The sequence below is a fragment of the Eptatretus burgeri genome, chromosome 18 (genome assembly GCF_056783735.1).
Source record: "Eptatretus burgeri isolate ZD-2024b chromosome 18, Ebu_testis_v1, whole genome shotgun sequence".
In the NCBI taxonomy this organism is placed as follows: domain Eukaryota; kingdom Metazoa; phylum Chordata; class Myxini; order Myxiniformes; family Myxinidae; genus Eptatretus; species Eptatretus burgeri.
Window position 1 is genome coordinate 30,985,612 of NC_140978.1, and position 22,889 is coordinate 31,008,500.

Below are 22,889 nucleotides of genomic sequence, written 5' to 3' on the forward strand. Positions count from 1 at the left end.
TAAAGATCTGTCAGGTTTGATTGAACGGCCCAGATGTTTGAGGTCCACACCTTTAAGGAAGCGGGAGGGGAGGATTTTTGGGTGCAGGGGAGGGTAGGGGAGGGGAGCGTAGGATGGGGGGGGGTAAGGAAAGTTGTTGAAAGAATGTGGGGGGTTGCAGAAGAGCGAGGAGAGACGGCCGGATGAGGAGAAAAGGCTCGGTGGTGATGGGTTGAGGTACAGTGGGGAGTTGTAAGAGAGAGGGCAGTTGAAGATTGGAGGAGGTAGAGTGATGAGGTGGAGGAAGGAGGCAGCTTTGTGGATGTGAGGGGGTGTGCAACTTTGGGAAGGGGGTGAGGGGAAGATTTGAGGGAGAAGGGTGAGGGGGAGTTTTTGAGAAGGGTGAGAGGGAAGCTTGGAGGGGGAAGAGTGTGAAGGTTGCTTTGAGAAGGAGGGGAGATGATGAGAGCAGGAATGGCCAAGGTGCAGGTGGGTGATGGGAGAGGGGGAGGGATAAGACTTGGTAGAGGTATTGTGAAGAAGGAAGCAGAAAGAGGGAGGTACAAGATTTGAGGGGTTGTGAAGAGGGGGATGGAGGTGTGGTGAGAGGAAGAAAGGAGCATGTTTGTAGTGATGAGTGTACTGATTGAGAGAGAGTGAGATATCTGTTCGGTTAGAATTGAGCCCACAGATGTTAGAACACCACACACATTGGGACAACAGAGGATGAGCTGATCCTGAAGCAATAGGCAGTGAAGAGGTTCCAAGAGTCGAGGTAAAATGGAAGGGTAAGGAAAGGAGATAACAGGTGAGGGGTTAGGAGGAGGTACATTTAAGTACCATGGCAGGTATCTCTGTACATCTCTACCTGCCATGGTTTGTCATCTCTGCACGTTACATGCTGTGCTTACCTGCAAACCTCATATAGAAAGGTGTGCTTCTTTGTAAATCATGTCCAGTCAATTGAATTGGCCACAGGAGGACTCCAATCAAGTTGTTGAGACTTCTCGAGGGTGATCAAAGGAAATTCGATGCACTTGAACTCAATTTGGTGTCATAGCAAAGGGGTTGGATACTTATTAATGCAAGACATTTCAGCTTCTCAATTTTAATTTGTAAAAAATTCTAAAAACACAATTTCACTTTGTCATTTTGAGATATTCTGTGTAGATTGGTGATAAAAAAAATCTCAATTTAATCCATTTAAAATTCAGGCTGTAACACAACTAAATGTGAAAAAGTCAAGGGGTTTTGAACTTGTGAATTCAATTTTCCGTGCAACTTATGTTGTCTTCATCATGGGTTGTGCCATTCTCAGTGAACTCATTCCATCTTGATCACTAAAAGTGACATTATGAACACTTGGACATTCACTCTTTCTGTTCTGCAATGTTAGGAAAATAGATAATGTAAAATCTCAAGGAAATTTTAAAACTTCAATTAGTAAATTTAAACAGTCACTTTTGCAACCGGCGAGATGCTCGGACTGTGCTTTGGTTCACGGAATAGCATTCGTTTTTGTCATCTCTGCACAGATTACGTGCTGTGCTTACCTGCAAACGTACACAGCTCCTTCTGCGTAATGTGTGCCTTGTGCAGAAATGAAACAATCCAACTCTCGCTCTGTGTCAACTGAGGCCAGCATCACTGACAGTCGTTTCCTCCAGGTTATATGTCACACTTGGAGACTGAAATTGCACAACCTGTGACTTGAGTTGAATAGAATGCAAGTAAGTTGTCGGTCACTTGTATTGAGTTGAAATTCGCATTGCAAGTCACAGGTTGTGAATCTGAGGTTGTCAAATGTGAGATTGAAGCTCTCATTGTGTCCAAATTGCTGACATGGTCAATTCGTCAAAGATGGAAGTAACACTTCCCCTCAGTGTAAACAAAGGCCTACAATTTCTACCTATGCCTACCTTCCCCCTTCTTTTTTATACCAAGGTTTCCTCTCTTTATTTACAATTCTGCACGTGGCGATGGTTTGAAGGTTTTGCAACCCATATCACAATCATATGACAAATATTCAGAACCTGCACGTTGCATTGGTACATACTGCATTATTTGGGTGATTCTCCTCGTGCTGTCGCTGTCTGATTCATAAGGCCGCCAGTGCAGTTTCATTGGCTTGGGGGGTAGAATACTGCATGGGTCACCACTCTGACACAGGAAACTCACCGGGCTCATTTTTCCCAGCATGCTGGTATTCATTTTCCTTAACGCCTCTGAAGCTCATACACAACCAAAACATCAACTTGCATCCCGCATACAAAGCAATACATAATAAACTTAACACCGACAAAAGCACCAGAATAATTTAAATAAAGGAAGCGCTGTGAATGGTGAGGACTTGCACCAATCCATGATGCAGAACTGTCCCCAACAGAACTGAAAGCAGTGCCACGACGACACCACTCTTATTGCCTCTGAGGAAGATAACTAGCTTTTCTTGAAATGTCAGGCATGAATATATAATTTATTCTTTACTGCAGTGTGCTCCCTTTTAACAATGTGAATCCTGAGCTGCAAAGTTCTTCAAACATATGCGTATATATGCACACACAAACACACACACCCACACACACCATGAAATACACAATTTGGTGTCTGTGTCTGATTGTGATATATTCAGTTGTTACTTATCCATTCTTGACCAAAGGACTAAGGGTTACCCGATGGAGGGTGTGGCAACTTGATTTTCCCCCCTCCCTTAGGGCCCTGTCACACCTTGACGTTTTAGCCAGCGTATGGCAAGGTATCAAAATGTATGTAAAACGCTGGTGTACGCTGAATTATTGTTTTTTTTTTCCAGTTTTGGACGTATTCATAACGAGTTGGACGTATGCATAACGTATTAGTAATGAACACAAAATGTTTCGATAACATATAGATAACTTATATCAACGAATGCTGAGCGTGTTGTCAGCGTTCACAACCTATGCCCAACGATAGTCTAACTTATGCATAGCGCGGCAGCGTATCGCCGACGATCACGTGGCGTAGCCTATTAATAGTCTGCGGCTCGACGATTCAAATCATAACCGCACTCGACATCGAAGTGTCAAGCCGCTGTCACACCTTGACGTTTTAGCCAGCGTATGCCGACATATGAAAAATTTGACGAATACGCTGGCACACGTCGATTACGTTATGGGTAAGTTTGTATACGTTAATAGCACGCTGAAGCACGGTGGCATACGACGTAGTACGCCGAGTACGTCGACAAATTTTCATCATGTTGAAAATTTTTCGACATATCCAGCGTATGACACACATTCCGCATACGCTGGCATAAGTTGTAGGCACGTTACGCGATCGTTGACACACGTTGACATATGTTACTTGTAAGTTACTCATAAGTCGAAACACGTTGAGGTAATGGTTAGCGTCAGTGTTCCAGACTCCCTGTTTTTTTTTTTGTATGACAGTGATGTTGACACTTCGATTTCTAGTGCGGTTATGATTTAAATCGTTGAGCGGCAGCCTATTAATTATATTATATTATAACCGCACTAGAAATCGAAGTGTCAACATCACCGTCATACCGAAGAAAAAAAAGGAAACCAGGAAGTCTGGAGCACTGACGCTAACCATTACCTCGACGTGTTTTGACTTATGAGTAACTTACAAGTAACGTGTGTGGACGTGTGTCAACGATCGCGTAATGTGCCTACAACTTATGGCCAGCGTTATGTGGAACGTGTGAGTCATACGCTGGAATACGTCGAAAAATTTCAAGCATGGAAAATTTGTCTTACAGCTCAGCGTACTACGACGTATGCCAGCGTGCTCTTAACGTATACAAAACTTTCCCATAACGTATTCGATGTGTGCCAGCGTATTCGGCAAATTTTTCATACGTCGGCATACGCTTGCTAAAACGTCAAGGTGTGACAGGGCCTTTAGGGGCTTTTCCACCTTGGCTGAAGTCTGGGTTAAGGGGTATATCCGTGTTAAGATGGATAATTGTGGTGTTTTCCCAAGACCGCTTCTAATAACAAAATTAACAACACTAATGATGATAGCATAATATTAATGTTATTACAAAACAATATTAATATGAATAATATCCCATCTCCCCAATGAGTTTTTGTTCCTTGGACAAATGCCGTGTTAACATATATAAGAGCTTTTATTGTGGCATTTGGTGGGGTAAGCCCACCAAAAGTAAAAAAAAAAATTATTATGAACCACAAACGCGTATGATTACCTTTTTAAACAGTGGTTACTGCTGTTTAACACACAACTGAAAGGGAGGAAAACTCGGGTGTGTTCAGTTACCAAGCAGCTAGCTCGTGTTTGAAAAGCCAGCCGTTCCTTATCAATGGTATTGATTGGAGTGCTTCCTTGAGTGCTTAAGTCGGTTGGCGAACACTCGACAATAAACTTGTTAACTAAACAGTCCCCTGACGTTCTTGAGGCCCGAGTCGAGATCTGCTGTTATCTATATACCCCAGAGAGGACAATAACATGACCCTTCCTGCTGCTCCTGTTGGAATTGGGTGTACTAGTATGTATAATGTTCTGGCTAAACTGTTGCATAGGTTCTGCCTATTAGCATGTGCTTGTAATTGCATCGTGGATGTTCCCTCTCTGGGGTGGACTGGCCTATAAAATTTTGAGAATTAAATTCTCTTCCTAGTATGGGCTGCAGTACAATCCTACAAATGTAGGGGGCAGTAGCTTTGCTAAGCTCATACCTAATAAGCTGAGCCTATTCAATTGTTTAGCCAGAAGAGCCTTAAAAAAATCATATATAAAGTATACATATAAACTAAAAATATGGCCCTTGTGACGTGATAAATGCATAATTGCATTATTTCACTGTTTTACCAAGATAGGAGGTACCAACAGTATTGAAACCGACAAGGTTGCATGGTCACAGGTAAACAATTATGTGGCGGGTCGTCCTGACGAGCTCCCTCAAGAGCGAAACCATGGCCGATAACTCCACAATCCTTTACTTGTTCCCTCAGATCCTTTAAAACAGACTCGAGTATGCGCTGCTGAAGCTGTCCGTGCAGGAAGCTAAACTGTACGCATGCACTCGTGGCGTATAAACGCCATGATGTAATTATCAGGTCGGAAGGGCCATATTTTGGTTTATTATTATGCCCGACCACAAACTCACCTCCTGGTGAGAAGATGGTGGGAAGTAAAGCAGAGGTAATGTTCTCCTGTTGCAGAAGGACATTACTGGTCACAGATCGCACAGTTTCGTCTGTTATGGGACACAAACTGTGCTTTACTACTAACAGTACATATATTTATTTATTTATTTAAATATATATATATATATATATATATATATATATATATATATATATATATATGTATATATATATATATATATGTATATATATATATATATTTAATATTAAATTCTGACTGAATATCATGGCATACTGTACATTAATATAATGTCATAACTCAATTATAGGGTGTCCCAAAAAATGAAAGTTTACAAATCACAAAGTCTCGCCAAGTTTGTCAAAACTAAAATATCCTTACATGCCAACAATTAGCCAATTAAAAAAAATATTTAGAGGTCCCCCAAGGTCTTTGGAAATATGCACAATTTGTACATAAGATATGGTTGTTGCAGCAAACCTGGCTTTATAAAAAAACATGTATATTTATATTCAGGCATGTCACATGTGGCACTCAGTCCTCTTCTCCTTCCTCTTCTCCAATGGCTTGATTTCCAATCATCAATTTGGTTTCAGACCAGGTCACTCTACCCTGGATATGCTGCTACTGCTCTCCCATCAATGGATGGAGGTCCTCAATGCCAGACAGGAAATCCGAGCCGTATCCCTGGACATATCACGTGCTTTTGACACAGTCTGGCACCCTGCCCTACTCACCAAACTCTCTTCCCATGGTATTCAAGGCCATCTCCACTCATGGCTCGCAGACTTCCTCTCCTGTCGCAGTCAACGTGTGGCCCTAAATGGAGTTCTTTCATCCCCTCTTCCTGTGCAGGCTGGAGTTCCTCAAGGTAGCGTTCTGGGCCCTGTTCTTTTTCTGGTTTTCATCAATGATCTCTCCGACTCTCTGGAAAATCCTCTATTTCTCTTTGCCGACGACTCCACCCTCTGCCGTACCATCTGTCATCCCTCAGACCGGCAAGCAGCAGCTTCTTCGCTCACTGCAGATCTGGATAAAATCACAAACTGGTCCAACACGTGGAACATGTCTTTCAATCCACACAAATCTCACACTCTCACTATGTCTCTTCGAAAGGACCGTTTACAAAACGCCCCCATCCACTTTCTCAACAATCCTCTGGAAGAAGTCTTTTCTTTCAAGCTTCTGGGTCTCACTATCTGCCATGACCTTTCCTGGGAAAGTCACATTTCCAACCTTGCCTCAAAAGCCAGTCGCCGACTGGGAATCCTCCGTCGTGCAAAGTCCTTCCTCGGCCCTCTTGAGCTCCTGACTACTTACAAAGCTTTTGTCCGTAGCCTGATGGAGTACTGCTCTCCCCTCTGGGCTGGTGCTCCTGCCTCCCACCTTTCTCGACTTCACGCTGTCGAAACCAGGGCTTTTAAGATCATTGGCATCTCCCGCAATGAAGCTGAGTCTTTGGGCCTCTCACTCAATCACCGCAGGTTGGTCGGTGGTCTTTCTGTCTTCTACCGACTCCTCTCCAGCCTTGCCCCCCTGCTCTCTCTGCGATTTGTCCCAACCACATTTCCACAGGGCGCTCAAGGTCCGCCAACAACCCCCTTCTGGTAAAACTACCAAAATCACGAATCACTGCTCATCTTCACTCTTTCATTCCTCTTTTTTCCCGCCTTTGGAATAAACTTCCTCACTCTATTCTTTCCCATCCTTCCCTCCAGGCTTTCAAAACAGCTGTTCACCACCACCTCTTATCTTCCCCCATCCAAATCCTCGATCTTTTCTACCCCCGATAATCCACCCAAGCCCACTTCCTTCAATTCTCCTGCTTTCCTTCCTGAAAGTCCCTGTAATGTCCATCTTCTCCTCGCCATGTTCCCCGTCCCATCCCCATCCCTCTCCCTTCCACAGTTCACCTGTGTCTGTTCCCCAATGTTTTGTCCCTTCCACTCCCGCCCCTCTTGTCTCATGCCTCCTTGCTGTGAGTTGTGTGTTAGCTCTCATACGAGCCTCGACCAAGGTATACAAAAAAAAAAAGAAAAAAAAAAGTCTTTTTCGTTGTTAGTATGCCCGAAGACGACATGTTCTACTTTTACTAAGTTAGCTGACTGAAGTAAGAATCGTACATTAACTTGTATACCTATTTTGTAGTTCTATTGTTTGACTTTCATCATCTTGCATTTTTAGCTCACCTGTTCGAAGAACAGAGAGCGAGAGTGATACCCCCGGCGTGAGCGTGAGCGTGAATATGTTAAAGTTTTTGGTGCAAGTTATTTTTTCCTTTCTAATGTTTTTATCTACCACACTATTTTTTATACGCCCGATATATACATCGGGGCGTATAATGTGATACCTGTCGTCCGTCCGTCCGTCCATCCGTTCCTGTCCGCACTCTAACTCCCAAAGTTTTCAACTTTCACGTTTCATATTTGGTACATAGGTACAGACTGTGGAGACGGTGTGTAGCGACATACGTTCGTCATCTAAAGTGGTTGCCATGGCAACCAGGATGCTGTTTTCCATCAGTTCCTGTCCGCACTCTAACTCCCAAAGTTTTCAACTTTCACGTTTCATATTTGGTACATAGGTACAGACTGTGGAGACGGTGTGTAGCGACATACGTTCGTCATCTAAAGTGGTTGCCATGGCAACCAGGATGCTGTTTTCCATCAGTTCCTGTCCGCACTCTAACTCCCAAAGTTTTCAACTTTCACGTTTCATATTTGGTACATAGGTACAGACTGTGGAGACGGTGTGTAGCGACATACGTTCGTCATCTAAAGTGGTTGCCATGGCAACCAGGATGCTGTTTTCCATCAGTTCCTGTCCGCACTCTAACTCCCAAAGTTTTCAACTTTCACGTTTCATATTTGGTACATAGGTACAGACTGTGGAGACGGTGTGTAGCGACATACGTTCGTCATCTAAAGTGGTTGCCATGGCAACCAGGATGCTGTTTTCCATCCGTTCCTGTCCGCACTCTAACTCCCAAAGTTTTCAACTTTCACGTTTCATATTTGGTACATAGGTACAGACTGTGGAGACGGTGTGTAGCGACATACGTTCGTCATCTAAAGTGGTTGCCATGGCAACCAGGATGCTGTTTTCCATGTTGTAGCACAATTCTGCATATACCTTCTTGTTCAGGCGTATATTGTGCTCACTTGCGCTCTTGTTACTGATTACAATATACAAATACATATATTGCTTTAAAATTATTTGGAACAGACCACTGCAATGCTTTATAAAAAATATTAATTATTAGACTCGTCTTTTAAAAACGATAAATGTATAAATAGGCGAGCATTGGGTGGCTTTGACACCAACTCTGGTTGTTTCCTCCACCACTGAAGGTGGATGTATGTTGTTATGTTTTCACCCGTTGGTGGGCTTTGGATCCTAGGGTCCTGAGTTTAAATCCCACTCAGCTGTTGAATTAATACCAGGTGGGGTTAACTTGGCCTCTCATCCTTCCGAGGTCGGCAAATTGAGTGCCAGCATGCTGATATACTGTGTCGGAGTGGCGACCCATCCAGTATTATGCCCACTAGCCAAGGAGACTGCTTAAGCAACACCAACGCTCTGCACAGAGTATGGTCCCAATCTCCTCCTCCTCCTTTCACCCGTCTGTTTGTTTGTCGATCTGTCTGTCTGTGAGCATGATATCCCAAAAGGTTTTTGACGGATTTGGACGAAATTTGATGGACATGTTTCGTGTATAACGAGAACAAATTGATTAGATTTTGGTGAATATCCAGATCCAGATTAGAGAATTGTTTAATTTTTAAGTGATTCTTCACCATTGAGAGATAGGGCCAAAACAATATATAGCATAATATCTCAAGCAGTTATGGACGGATTTGGATGAAACTTAGTGGATGAGTTGGGCAGGTGACAAGAACAAGCCGATTAGATTTTGGTTAAGGTCCGGATGCAGATCCAGCCCATCAGTGGGATACAAAACATAAACTGTTCAGCCTGGTGGAGGGATGTGCTCCACCAAATGCCATTCTAGTCTCAAACTGTTCTGTGTTTCTTCCTGTGATTAATTTAATTTGTTGTATTTTTTTTTATTTTTTAATTGCAATGGAATCACATAGGGTTTGAATCAGCTGTAAGGACATATTGCCATGGGTTGTTTCATGATGTGTTTCTGGTGGGTTGGGGAAAGCATTGTTGCATTGCTCTCACTGGTTTGGGCTCAATTCCCATGACAGCTCGGTGGAAATTTCCACGCCCTGGAACAGAGGAGCGACCTCTCCAGGATTGGTTCTCAGCGACGGAAACATTCACGACTTTTCAGTGCCATAACACGATGTCAAGAGCATGGACATGTGCTGTTAATGATATCACTGTTTTGCTTTGGTTATGAGGTCACAGAGGGAGTGAATCCACAGCATTGTCCTATTAGTGAAGGAATACAGGTTGTTTGTTGTCTGTTTACTTGAGCATAATTTGAGAGTCAGCTTAGGAAAAAGTGGGGGGGGGCAGGGGGGGTGAAAAATCCTTGAAAATGAAAGAAAAGTAACATCTCATCCTGTGATTAACCTTTTGGCAGAGAATCATTCATTTGGAATCATCCTGAATAATATCATCTCTTGATGTTACCAGACCCTTCATAATGAACTACACAGTGCAAAGGTTTCATCCATCATGACAAGTTCTTTCTCAAAGCTTTGGCTATTCTCAGAGCAACAAGGGCTGCACAATTTCACGGACAACACCTTGCTACGAGGGGCATGAACATCAATGTCCCACTGACAGTTCTTGACAGCATGGAGCATCTGGGTTCTCTCACTATAATGTGAAGATACAGGATGTGGTACTTGTCCACCATTGGAAGGTTGACAGCCTATCAATTTCCATCCCGCTTTTTCAGGTGACCTTTTAGGACTCTCCACCTGTCACGTCAACCATTTTCCCCTTACGATCTCAAACTTGTCGAGTCGGAGCATCAAAAGATTTAAAAAAAAGACTGTGTAAAGCTGCCAGCCCATGGCTAACGACTGTCCCCCACCCAGTTTCCTTTTTTTATGCAAAATAAAGCCTCATCGAACATGAGGAGAAAAAGTCTTCTTGCTGACAGTATGGCAGCAGTTGTACTGCGACTGCGTCTATTGTCGTTTGTCTCGAGTTATTTCGATTCATCAAGTAATTATTTTGTTTTTATAACCTTTGCTGCCGTGGTGTTTCTCAGATTTCACTGCTTGTAGTGCGTGACCATCGGTGGTTGTGTCAGATTAGGCTTGTTTTGCATAAACTATGATCGACTTTGTTCTTTGTGTATACAAAATTGAGGCCAACATGAGCGAGGTGGCGGAGGGCAAAAAGGCAGTATACGGACATTGGAGAAACATGTGGGTGCAACAAGTAAGGAATGTGAATGAACAGGAAAAGAGGAGGGGGGGGCATTGGAGGAGGGAATACAGTAACCTGAAAATAAGAGTGTTGGGTTAATTGATGAATAAATTTTCACCCGTCACGATGGAAGATGACATGAGATGGCGGTGCTCTGTCAGCACAGAACCATGGAGGAAGGAATATGATTGAATTGCCTCCAAAAGCATTCGACAAATCAGAGAATAGAGGAACAGAAAAAAAAAAAACTACAACGGCACTCGGTGGAACACATACCTCTGCCACGCTGAACAGTTTACGTTTTGTATTCCATTGATGGGCTGGGTCTGCATCCGGACCATTCGTCCTTGTCATTCACCAAAATCCAATCAGCTTGTTCTCGTCACCTACCCAACTCATCCACCAAGTTTTGTCATAACTTGTACATAGCATTTTGAAATACCATGCAATACAGTATATGGTTTTGGCCCCATCTCTCAATGGTGAATAATCACAAAAGAAATTTTAAAATTTCTGGTATCTGGATCCGCATCTTCATTGAAATAGAATCATTTCTTCCTTGTCACACACACGAATTGTCCACCAAGTTTTGTTTGAATCTAACCATAACTTTTTGAGATATTGTGCTCATGGACAGACAGACAGAGAGACAGACAATCAAACGGATGGAGATGACCTCCGTCCACCTTTGGTGGCAGAGGGAATAATCTTGCTCTTCCATGAGAAACAGAATGTTGATTTTTTTTTTCCATGAGTCTTGCTCTTGCAGAGAGAAAGGAAATCAGAGTGAACGTATGCAAGTGTAGATCTTAGCGGTTCAACAACGAGGGGGTTTTAGGTGGTTGGTGGCAGGATTTGCACTCCAGCCACCGTAAAACACTTCACTCTGCAAAACACAACTAGAACACAAAGAAACTTGAAAACCCACTCCGTGGGAGGACCTCATGTGCAACTGCCCTACACAGAGCAGCTCACCAGATGATAGGATTGGGACAAAGCCTTCGGCTCCCCCACTCTTTGATGATGAGAGGAAAATCAAGGGGTGACCTTCCTGGGTCAGATTGCGGTAGTGTGTGTCAGGATGGTATGTCCCATCCTGAAGAGTTGTTTTCATATGAGCTCATGTGTTTGAACATGAGTATTGCAGCACTCTCTTAGGTTTGGAGACTGGAGAGTGGCGAGATCATGGCGGGTGGTTACACCTACTATTGGTCGGGTTGCTCTGATGGTTACCGTGCCCAAGGAGTTGCTGTAGCTGTGTCCAATAAGCTGACTCCAATGATAATTGAGGTAACACCAATCAACCAGCTTACTATGAGACCAAGGATTCGTCAGTCCTTGGATGTCATTTCCCTGGTGTCTGTATATGCTCCGACTGAGGCAAGTGATCTCATTGTGAAGGAGTCTGGTTTTTAGTCTTCTATGCCACGCTCGAGTCTGTGGTTGATCATTGCCCCAGGAGTGATACTCTTCTCATCTTGAGGGATTTCTTTGCATTGATTGGAACTGATAGAGATGGTTATGAGACGTGTGTTGGTCCCCATGGTTCTGGATCTGTGAACCAGAATCACACCAAGTTCCTTCACATTGCAATAAGTCATGGACTTCGGGTGGCCGGTTCATGGTTTCTGCGCTCACAGGCTCATTGCTGGACTTGGTATTCCAATGTTGGCGGTGTGGCAAAGGAGATTGACCATGTCCTCATTGATGATCGTTGGAGGATTATCCAGAACCGCAGGGTCCACTGGAGTGCTCAGTTCCTAAATACTGACCACAGGCTTGTTGTAGTAGCAACTCTGAAGTTGCAGCTTAAATCCACGAGAATGGTACCGTCACAGCCAAGGCTGGATGCTGGCAAGCTCAAGGATGACAGGGTAGCTGAGGAGATTGCGAATAGGCTGAGTGGAGATTTGGGGGGGGGGGTCTGGGGACTTTGGGGGATCCTGAAGAGTTGTGGATTGCCTTGAAGACCACTATCCTCGATGTTGCCGGTGGATGTCTTTGAACTCACCATAGGGTGAAGAATTTTGTCTCACAAGGGCACTGGATACCATTGATCAGAGTTGCGGGGCCAGGCTTATTGGCAGAGCTGAGCCTGTTCAGGGAGTTGAAGTGAAAACTGTACATTCATTGAGGGTGGACAAGGAGTCTTATGTGTGAGGAATCTGTGAGAGGGTAGAGCATCACCTGTGGTCAGGTGATTCTCGAAATGATTACTTGCATGGGAATTCGCACATTGCATTCCTCCAAGCCTATCCCTTGGTGTACTGCAGTTAGAGTAGAAGGTGGTGGGCTCTTGACAGAGGAGTCCGAAGTGAGTCCGATGGTTACTTTGAGCGGCTTCACCTGGCTGATCCACCAGCTGTTGAGTTGGATGTTAGAGGGTTGCTTTCCCTATTGGTAACCCTCCAATCAACTGTGGCCCACCTTCGTTTGTGGAAACACAGGTTGCGGAGATCCGGTTGAAATGTGGGTGAAGCTCCTGTGATTTGTGGCATCCATGATGAACTACTCAAGGCTGGTGGAAATGCTCAACTCATGTCGTTGCATGCAGTTCTGTGCTCTGCCTGGAACACAGGCATCATCCCAATTCATTGGAAGAGGGGCCTTGTCCCTATCTGGAATGGAAAGGGTAATCACCAGGGCTACAACAACTACCAAGGGGTGATGCTGCTCTCAGTGCTAGGCAAGATCTTTGCCCGGATAATTATTGATAGTGTTAGCCACCATCTGGTTGAGCACCAACACCTAGAGCAGTCAGGCTTTACACCATAGAAGTTAACGATTGACCGTGTCCCTGAACTTCGGATCTCACCGAACGCAGATGAAAGTGTTGGCAGGCGCTGCTTGCAGCCTTTGTTGATCTCAGCAAAGTATTCAATTCAGTGAATCCTGATGAGCTCTGGAGGAATCTTGGTCTTCGTGGGTTGCCACCAAAATCGATCAAACTGATGTCTGAACTATACTCTGGTACTGGGAGTGCTGTGAGATGTGGTGATACCATCTCCGACTTATTTCCAGCAGTTACTGGAGTTCATCAGAGGTATGGTCTGGCCCTCACACGTTTCAGTGCTTGTATTCTGGGGAGGTTATTGGAGAGATACTGTTTAGCTGCAGTGCATCATTTGGGAATGTCAAGATCTCTGACCTTGATTTCGCAGATGAGTCCATCATCTTTGCAGAGACTCTGGATATCCCTTTTGGGGCCCTCGAGGTGCTGAATGTGGAGTCGGAGCCATTGGCATGATTGGTTTCCTGGTTCAAAAACAAAGATCCAGGCTTTCATTGAGATATTGGATGCTTCTATCTTGTCTGTACCTGTTTGTGGTGAGGATATTGAGGTCACGGAGAGATTTACTTCCCTTGGCAGTGATATTTATGTCTCTGTGGGCTGTAAGACAGGTCAATAGACATCTGCGTCGGGCCTGGGAAGTCATGGATTCACTGGATCATGGGATGTGGCACTGTCTGTACTTGTGCAGAAGGACAAAAGCCCGAATCTTCAGGTCCTTGGTGCTTCTATTCTTGCTCTAGGGATGTGAGACTTAGTCTCTGACCAGGGATCTGAGATGGAGACTTAATTCCATTGGTACCAGATCTCTTCGGAGAATCCTTGGCTATTGCTGGTCGGACTTTGTGTCCAACGAGTGGTTGCTGAGAGAGACTCAAATGAGATTTGTTACCTGCATTGTGTGTGAGCATCAGCTGTGGCTGTATGGACATGTGGCCTGTTTTCCTGACGCTGATCCTGCTCACCAGATACTCTCAGTGAGGGAGCCTCGTGGGTGGAGAAGGCCAATGGACCGACCATCTGCCTCATGGTTGCAGCAGGTTGATCGGTATCTCAAGGAGATGGAGATGGAGATGGGTCAGGCATCTGCCTGGGGGATGGCCAAACAGATGCCCCTGGAGAGGGGGGATGAGAGAGGGGGGCGAGAGAGAGAGAGAGGGGGCATCACAATTCTTCTTCTTCTTCGTTGGATATGATGTCACAATTGACGCTGGGGACCTGAGTACATGAGAGAAGTAGACACCTTAATTTTATTCATTTCATCTGTATAAAGCAAGTTTTACTCAGTTATTTGTACAAATATTGAACTATTTATTTGCAGAAACAAGTTCCTGGGTCGTGTATGACAATTGACTATGCCTCAAACCCAGGGAGCAAATGACCTTTGCTATTTTCAGAGGACGAATTGTTGGCCAATTGGAAGGTGGAGTCAGTCAGTGACAGATAGCTCAGAACCTTGGCATTCTGCTTGCTACGGTCAATCAGGTGATTGTGCAATTCACCAGCGAAGAAAAGGAATCCACAGCTTCCCGTTCTGGTCGTCTTGGGTGCTCAGAAAGGCGTCTTCGAGCTGTCAAGCGTCCCATTTATAAAACTCCCTATTGCAAGGCAGCAGATGTTGAAGAGGAGGTCCAAGTCAGGTCAAGAACTGCTGTGCGGTACCTTCATCAACTGGGCTACTATGGTAGAGCAGCGAGGAGAAAACCTCTTCTTAGACCGGCCAACATTCAAAGGAGAAAGAAGTGGGCTGACGAGATGGCCATCAGACCCTTGGAGGTTTGGCAAACTGTCATTTTTTCAGACGAGTCCCAATTTGCTCAATTTTCTGATAGTGGACGCATCTTGGTCTGAAGATTTCCCACTCAAGAGTTCTCTTTGAACCGATTGGAGCCAACTGTCAAACAGTGTGGTTTTTCAGTGACGGTGTGGGGAGCAATCTGGAGCGCTGGTCGGTTGGAGCTTGTGGAGTGTGTTGGCAAAATCAACTCTATGATATACATTTCTATCCTTGAGGATGGACGTCTCCCTGTCTTCTCCACTGGTCAGATGGTCAAATACAACACTGTTCATGGAAGATGGACCTCCATGCTGCATTGCAAAAGAGACCAAAGAATGCCAGGACAGAAATGGGATCAAGCGACGTCCATGGCCAAGTCAGTCTCCTGACATGATTCCCATTGAACACCTCTTGGCCATATTGGATCGAGCTGTGTGGAAAAAGTCCAGGAAACCAACATCACGGGCAGAATTGTAAACCTTTTGCGTGACGCCTGGGCAGAAATCCCACAAGAGAAAATTTCAGAAGTCGTTAGTTTTACGCCTGAAGAGTAAAAGCATTGAAATCTGCAAATGGCAAATCTACAAAATATTAGTGTTTGTATTAAAATGGATCAAATGTTCTTCAAATGTTAAATAAATAAATTCTTTAAAAATCATGGTGTCTATTTACTTCTGTCATGTACTGACGGAAAGTGGACGTGGCGATGCACTGCTCCGGCGCATGCTCCCATACATGACCTGACCTGGGGTGACTAGAAGAACCTGTACATCCTGGTGGACCTGAAATCCAGAGACATATTGCCAGTCCATCATTTAATCAATTTCCTAATCAGTAAAAGGAAAACACAGCTGCTGTCTGCCTCTCGGTGGAATGGGGGTAGCCTTCTGTTTGGCATTATGTGAAATTGTTTACTAAAAGGAAGATGCGATTTTTCAGAGCATCTGAGAGTTGAATTGTGTACACGAGGAACGAGACACTGCATTGGGCCACTCCTGCTTCCACTGTGTGAAAGGAGAGGAAAGGATTTTATTGATTCCAGTGTTTACTGTGTGAGTTGAGGAAGTCAATGTCAGCTTTGAAGTTGGCCGTGTGTGGCACAGTAATTGAGTTTGGCAAACAAACCAGATGATGCTGAATGTCTGAGATATGTCCAAAGAGACGGTCATGGTGTTTTTGTTTTCAGATTTAGGTCCCCCAATCATTGCTGAGAGAGATGCAGCAGCATGTCTGTTAGTTAAGTGACCGGGACAGAATCCAAACATTGGGATGTTTGAAAAGTGGAAAGATAACATTAGCAGCGATGATGGATTCCATGACCTTACCTGTATGTGGAAGTGAGCTTACGCACTTCTTGTAGTTGAGAGGGTTTTGAGACTGCCAAAGTTGAAGGAGAGGTTGAAGAGAACAGAGAGGAGAAGCAATAGCAGCAGAACAGGATTTGAGAACACAGGCCACTTATGCCATCTGGGATCATCACTGAAGCCGAGTCGAGGCTGGGCAAGATTTTCTTTCCGTCTTCAGGTGTGATTCTAATCAACAGTGCATATGAGGGAGTAGGGTTGGGAACAGAGAAGGATGGGAAGTATCCACGAGATTTGGACGCAAACGCTGAATTGAGACATTTTACATTGTGTTAAGCAGTCTGCTGTAATGCCCATTGATAGGAGGGAGGGTTTGCAGGGAAAGTATACACCAGAGACAGACTTAACAAGGCACCACCAGTACTTTAAGGACAGTGGTTGGAGAGTTCAGCTTTAAGATTAGCAAGATGTTCTTCCGACTGGTCTTTTTGTTCTGTTATGTCCTGGTCTGTTATATGTTCTGGCTTCTTCACAAGCCTCAATTCCATGCACAACTGGAAGGGCACTCGGTAGAGCGCATACTTCCACCATGTAATGCCTGATCCATGGGAACATATCAGGCCCAAGAAATACATTTTTGAAATATCAGGCTATGTTTCGTTTTTGGCCCAATCTCTCAATAGTGAAGTATCACTTTAAAATTAAATAACTCTCACATCCAGATCTGGATTCAGATCTTCACCAAAATTGAATCAATTCTTCCTTGTCACACACCCGACATGTCCACCAACTTTCGTCTGCATCCATCCTCAACCTTTTGAGATATCTTGTTATCTATAGTTTTTGGCCCGATCTCATCTCTCAATGGTGAAGAATCACTTTAAAAATTCCAGTAGTCAGATCCAGATCTTCACCAAAATCTAATCAGTTCGTCCTTGTCACACACCGAACCTGTCCACAAAATTTCATTCCAGATCCGTCCTCAAATTTTCGAGATATTCTGCACACAGACAAAATTAACCTCCTTCACCCTCAGTGGTGGAGGTAGAAAAGATGTCTTCTGGCTTGCCAAAGGATAGCCATAATTTTGCTGTGATTCCCAGGAAAGAGTTGAGAGAGAGAGATATATATATATATATATATATATATATATATATATATATATATATATATATATATATATATATATAGATATGAAAAAAAAGAGAGAAAGGTGAAGGATGGAGGTGGTGTTAGTAAAGAGAATGGTATGTTACGCCGAAATGACCGATCACAAAAACAAACTCATGTCAGGACAGCTGTACACACAACGACACAACAGAGTTTGTAAAGTAACCCGCTGGCACATCTGCAAAAACTTTGATGTCCCTGTTCCAGAAAATTTGTTTGAACATGAACCAAAAGTAATCACTAAAAACATGGAAGTACCCACCACTCACATACGAACTAATGATCCCATCGAGCGTAAACATCGAAAACAAAGCGTTGTGACAAGATATCATATTTGGGTACAAAAAAAAAGAGAAGAAGGCATTGCTGATTGAGGTGTTAATAGCAGTGATTTTGGACTAAACAATGCAGAAATCAAGAAAATCACCAAACACCAAGACCTCAAGAATGAAGTGAGAAGATCCTTGAAGCTGAAGAATGCCAAAGTTGTCCCAGTGATAGCTGGATCTATAGGAATGATGACAAAGAACTTCACAGAGATAGTAAACATAAGGGAGCAACACCCCTGGGTGCTCACGTGGTAGTGGCTGGATAAGATCATCAGGCAACCACTGGTGGGCATGGATGACCCACAAATATATATAATGGCGAAGAAAGTAAATACCTATGGATTTCTTTTTAATGCCATGAACAAACCTTGGAACATCACAGGTGATAAAGGTTGTGGTCAACTTTCATTGAAATTGTGTGTGGTTTCAGAAAAGAAAGCAAATACATATTTTGCCCCCCCCCACCCCCGTAGAACCCCTTAGACCCCAATATTTTTAATGTCATGAAAAAACTTTGGTACATCATGTGTGGTGAAGATGGTGGTCGTTTCATCGGAATTTTTTGGAGAAGAAAGCAAATGCCTATTTTGGGGGGCAAACCCCTTCTCCCCATCGACCCTCCTTGACACCAATTTTTTTAATGGCAAGAACAAACCTTCGCACGTCATGGGTGGTGAAGATGGTGGTCAGTTTCATCGGAATTGTATGTGTTGGAGAAGAAAGCAAATTCATATTTTGAGCGGCAACCCCCCTTAAATCCCCTTGGAGCAGATTTTTCTAATGTTATGAACAAACTTTGGTACGTCATGGTTGATGAAGGTTGTTGTGAAGCTTCATCGGAATTGTGTATATCGTTTGAGAAGAAAGCAAATACATCTTTGGGGAGGCAACCCACTCCCCCCCCCCCGTAAATTCCCTCTGCAGACACCTTTATTTTTTTTGGCCATCCGATGAAGGTTGTGGCCAAATTTCATTGAAACTGTATGTGTAGTTTCTGAGAAGTTGCAAGTATTTGTGGACGGACGGACTGACGATGCGCCATCCCATAAGCTCCCCTGAACGACGTTATAGGTGAGCTAAAAACCATCCTTGGGAATATTATAACAAACCAACTATATTTCGAAGCTGTCCAGGACTCAGCGACGATCATGAAGAGAGCCCTCGGCACAAAACATTGAGAATAGAAAACTTCACAGCTTGGTCCATGAATCGAGACCCCTTTCGCCTGCCCTGGGGTGACTCCATTCCACATTCTGAAACATGTATGTATATATATATATATATATATATATATATATATATATATATATATATATATATATATATATACACACACACACACACACACACACACACACCAATCAAACACACGCACACTACCTTTTATTAGTATGCATATATATATATATATATATATATATATATATATATATATATATATATATATATATATATATATATATACATACATACACACATGCATACATACATACACAAAGTATATAGCAATTTTTGCCATTGAGAGCATGCAATCAAGCAACATGCATAAACGCTCACATTTTGAGTTAATATTGAGTCCAAGAATGATGGAACACAATGAAAAAGTTGTCAACTTTTTATAAAATATCTTTAAGCAAATTAAAATAAACGGTCAAACATTCACTATAAAAGCAGCTGTGCGTACTTCTATCCGTGTTTGCATGTGTGTCGATTCTGTGGGTAATGTATTAGTAACTGTGAATTGTCTTCAGCCAAGTTATAGAAGGGGTAATGAACTGGTACAAAGGATGGTGAACTGAAAAACTAGGGTGTTAGATGGAATTATCCAATTTGCTAATCTCCACTGTAGCTTACCTGATTGATTGTTTTTGGCACTCATGACTTGCATTACGCTTTGCTTCAGACAGGTTCAGAGAGGTTTCAGGCCCCTTTTAAGTAGCCCTTCTATCACGTTTCCCCATGCGGCGATGATTCATCTTGCAATAACCTGATGTAGAATTGGTAAATGCTTTTGCTTTTTATATTGCAAGATATATTCCATCCAGCACTCAGAGGAGGCAATTGTGATGCATCAAAAAGTGACTAACAATTTTGGAACGACAAGGTTTATTGGGTGTCGAAATTACATCTGCACACGACTGTACACTGAACTCGAGTAACGTCTGGAATTCTTTAAGAACCTGCTCTACAGTTTAAACCCACTAATTGCCCATATCATGGGCAACTGTCTCAGATGATTTAATTATGAAGATGGTACACATTACAGCATTACAGCTGATAAAAAATAAACTAAAAGTCTGTGATTTCTCTGAAAGGGTGGAAATAGTGAATTCAAAAATAATAGTTATCTTCCAAACATACGAAAACGTCATAGCTATAAGCATGATGGCACACAGGAAGGCTTTGCCAGGCATTCAGCAAGTTCTGGAAAAAAAATATAACTGGTAAGATGGATATGTCCACTCTTCAAAGATCACCGAGGAGCAGCTCCAGGCTATAAGTAAGTTTGCCTGCTTTCAGTCTTGTACAACATGCCAAAGATCTCCAGAGTGGATAGTCTGTCTGCTTAGCAGACGCTGTGCCAAAAGCAGTCAAAAGGTCATTTGGCAGACATTGATATCAACGAGGTCCCGGTCACTATTGGACAAAGGGTGGCACAGTATATTTGTCAAGAGCGTGTGATGTTTTCCTGACATAAATTTGCCAGTTGCCTTTGAATTGACTGAATCAAAACATTTTGTGGCTGCAAGCAGATAAACTATGTAAGTTTTATAGGATGGGCTTGGGAGGAATTTGTTCCTCTGTTAAGTCTTCATGCAATTGTTTCAACCACTCCCTTCCAATTTTCAGCCTGTATTGTTGAGTTCAGAGAAAAAATAATGCAAGTATCTTACTCCCTCGTTAATCCACATCCATTTCCCTCAAAGTGATCATCGTGATATTGCATGAGCGAAAGACGATATACTATGACGTGCGTCAGAGCGGGATCAGGGAACAGATTGAGGGGAATGACTCTTTTTGACACCTCACAAGAGGGAGGGTTAGGGTTCACAGGTTAAAAGCCAAAGAGACTTGGAAGATAAGGAAAATGGGGGGGAATCTTCTTTGTTCATATGCAACACACAGCTGTGGGGTAGCATCCTTTACTGAGGGCATGGTTGTGCCACTGTTAAATGCCCTCTGTAGGTCAGGGCAGGAATTTGTAATTTGGTCAAGGTGCTGGCGATAGTACACTTGCTCTTCATGAAGGACACCATTGGATCTTTAACGTCCACCAACTAATTCTGGCAGACGGGACGCCGGGTTTAACGTCCATCCGAGGGATGGCACACTCATTGATGAATCACCCTGCCTGTGAAACACCAGGATGACAGTTTATAGCTGGGTCAGGATTCAAACCCAGACTTGACAGCTTAGAGGTGAGTGTGCATACCTCGAGGCCATCCTATCAACCCAACAAGGCGAGAGGGAAGAGTAAGTTGGTAAAGGGGTGGGGGGGGGGGTTATGCAAGGCGAGAAGATAACTGATAATTAAATCATCAAAACAAACGAAAGGATTTTTTGAAAAAGAGTCAAGAAAGACTTGACAAGAAAGGAAATACAAGAAAGACTCCTTTTGAAAAAGAGTCAAGAAAGAGGAGAAAAGGGAAAAGAGGAGAGATAAGATAGATAAAATGGAATAAAATAAAGGGTAAAAAAACAGAGAGAGGGAAATGATTGAAAAGTTGGAACAGACAGCAGGTCCAAGTGAATAAACAGCGCTGGTGGATCCCATGGGGGCCGATGTGCCGATCCTGTAGATAAGGCTTTGCTCTTTACGCTTGTGACTGTCTGTGGTGCTGAAATGGAGAAAGATATTGGAGACTGCCTTATGGAAAAATGAATGTCCGGTAAGAGTGAAGTGGTGAGGAACTGGCTTTTGAAGAGCTTTATGATGTTGGTTTGTACAAATCGAATGTGTTCACGGAAATGATAGCCCAGTCCTAGCCTGGTTTCACCAATGTAGATACTTTTTTATTTTTTATTTTTTTTTTTTTACAGAGAATGCACATTATTCCATAATTACATTTGTGGATGTGCTGTAAAAGTTGTCTATGACTTTAATACAACTTTTGGGGTCCTGAGATTGATGCGGCTGTTTTGATGAAAGAGCAGATATTATAGCTATTTTGTAAACACTTTTAAAAACGTTCTTGGTGGGAGGTCAGAGAGCAATTCATGGTCCTTTAATCAACGAAATTTGGAGGCAATTGTAGGGGAAAAACAAATCAACGTGGTTTCAGGATAGTTAATGTGAAAAGCCTGAAGTCCCTCTTGACTTGAAGGTTGATGCGATGGTATGTCAATGTGAACGAGATCCTGTCTTCAGTTTTTTTTCTTCTCAGTTAGTTGCAAAGACCGTTGCTGTTGTCTTGCTCTAGTGTAGTAACTACAATGGAAATGGAAAGGCATGCTCGGTAAACAACTCGCACATATCATTAGCCCGTCCCCTCGCGCAGTGGGAGACGGGGTTTTTTTGCAATCGCTTGTCTCTGTGTCTGCCTGTCCAGGCTATTACTGCTTCTTTTTTCTTTTCTTTTTTACCATTTGACCTTTTGTGATCAAATTTTCAACAAACCTTTATCATGAGAAGATGCAAAAAAAAAAAAAATAAGAAGAAATTGGGTCAATATGTGAAAGTGCAACATCATCGTGACCATAAATCGGCTTTATTAGCTCTGCTGCAACATCTCAAACGTGAGACACCCATTTTTAAAAAAAATTGCTTCCCTGTTTTTTATTTATTGACCATTGAGATTCAGTGTGTCTGTCCATACCATCACTTTTTTTTTTTACCGATTGAGCTTTTGTCATAAAATCTTCAACAAACCTTTTATTATGAGAATATTGAAAACACAAATGAATAAAGTATATCATTTTTTTAAAATCTGTCGTTTTCGTCAAGTTTAGTTTCAGTACAAAGTGGATGTGGACGGGCTTTCCATTTTGCCATGCTTTCTAGTTACCTCGCCAAAGGAGAGGGTATTACATTAGGGTCCGTTTGTTTGTTTGTC

The 22,889-nt window shown here is 43.1% G+C and overlaps 1 protein-coding gene across 3 annotated transcripts in view; it reads left to right on the plus strand.

Moving 5' to 3' along the window:
- Positions 1–22,889, plus strand: part of LOC147008821 (IQ motif and SEC7 domain-containing protein 1-like) — a 634,685-nt gene that overhangs the window by 62,460 nt on the left and 549,336 nt on the right. The window lies entirely within an intron of this gene.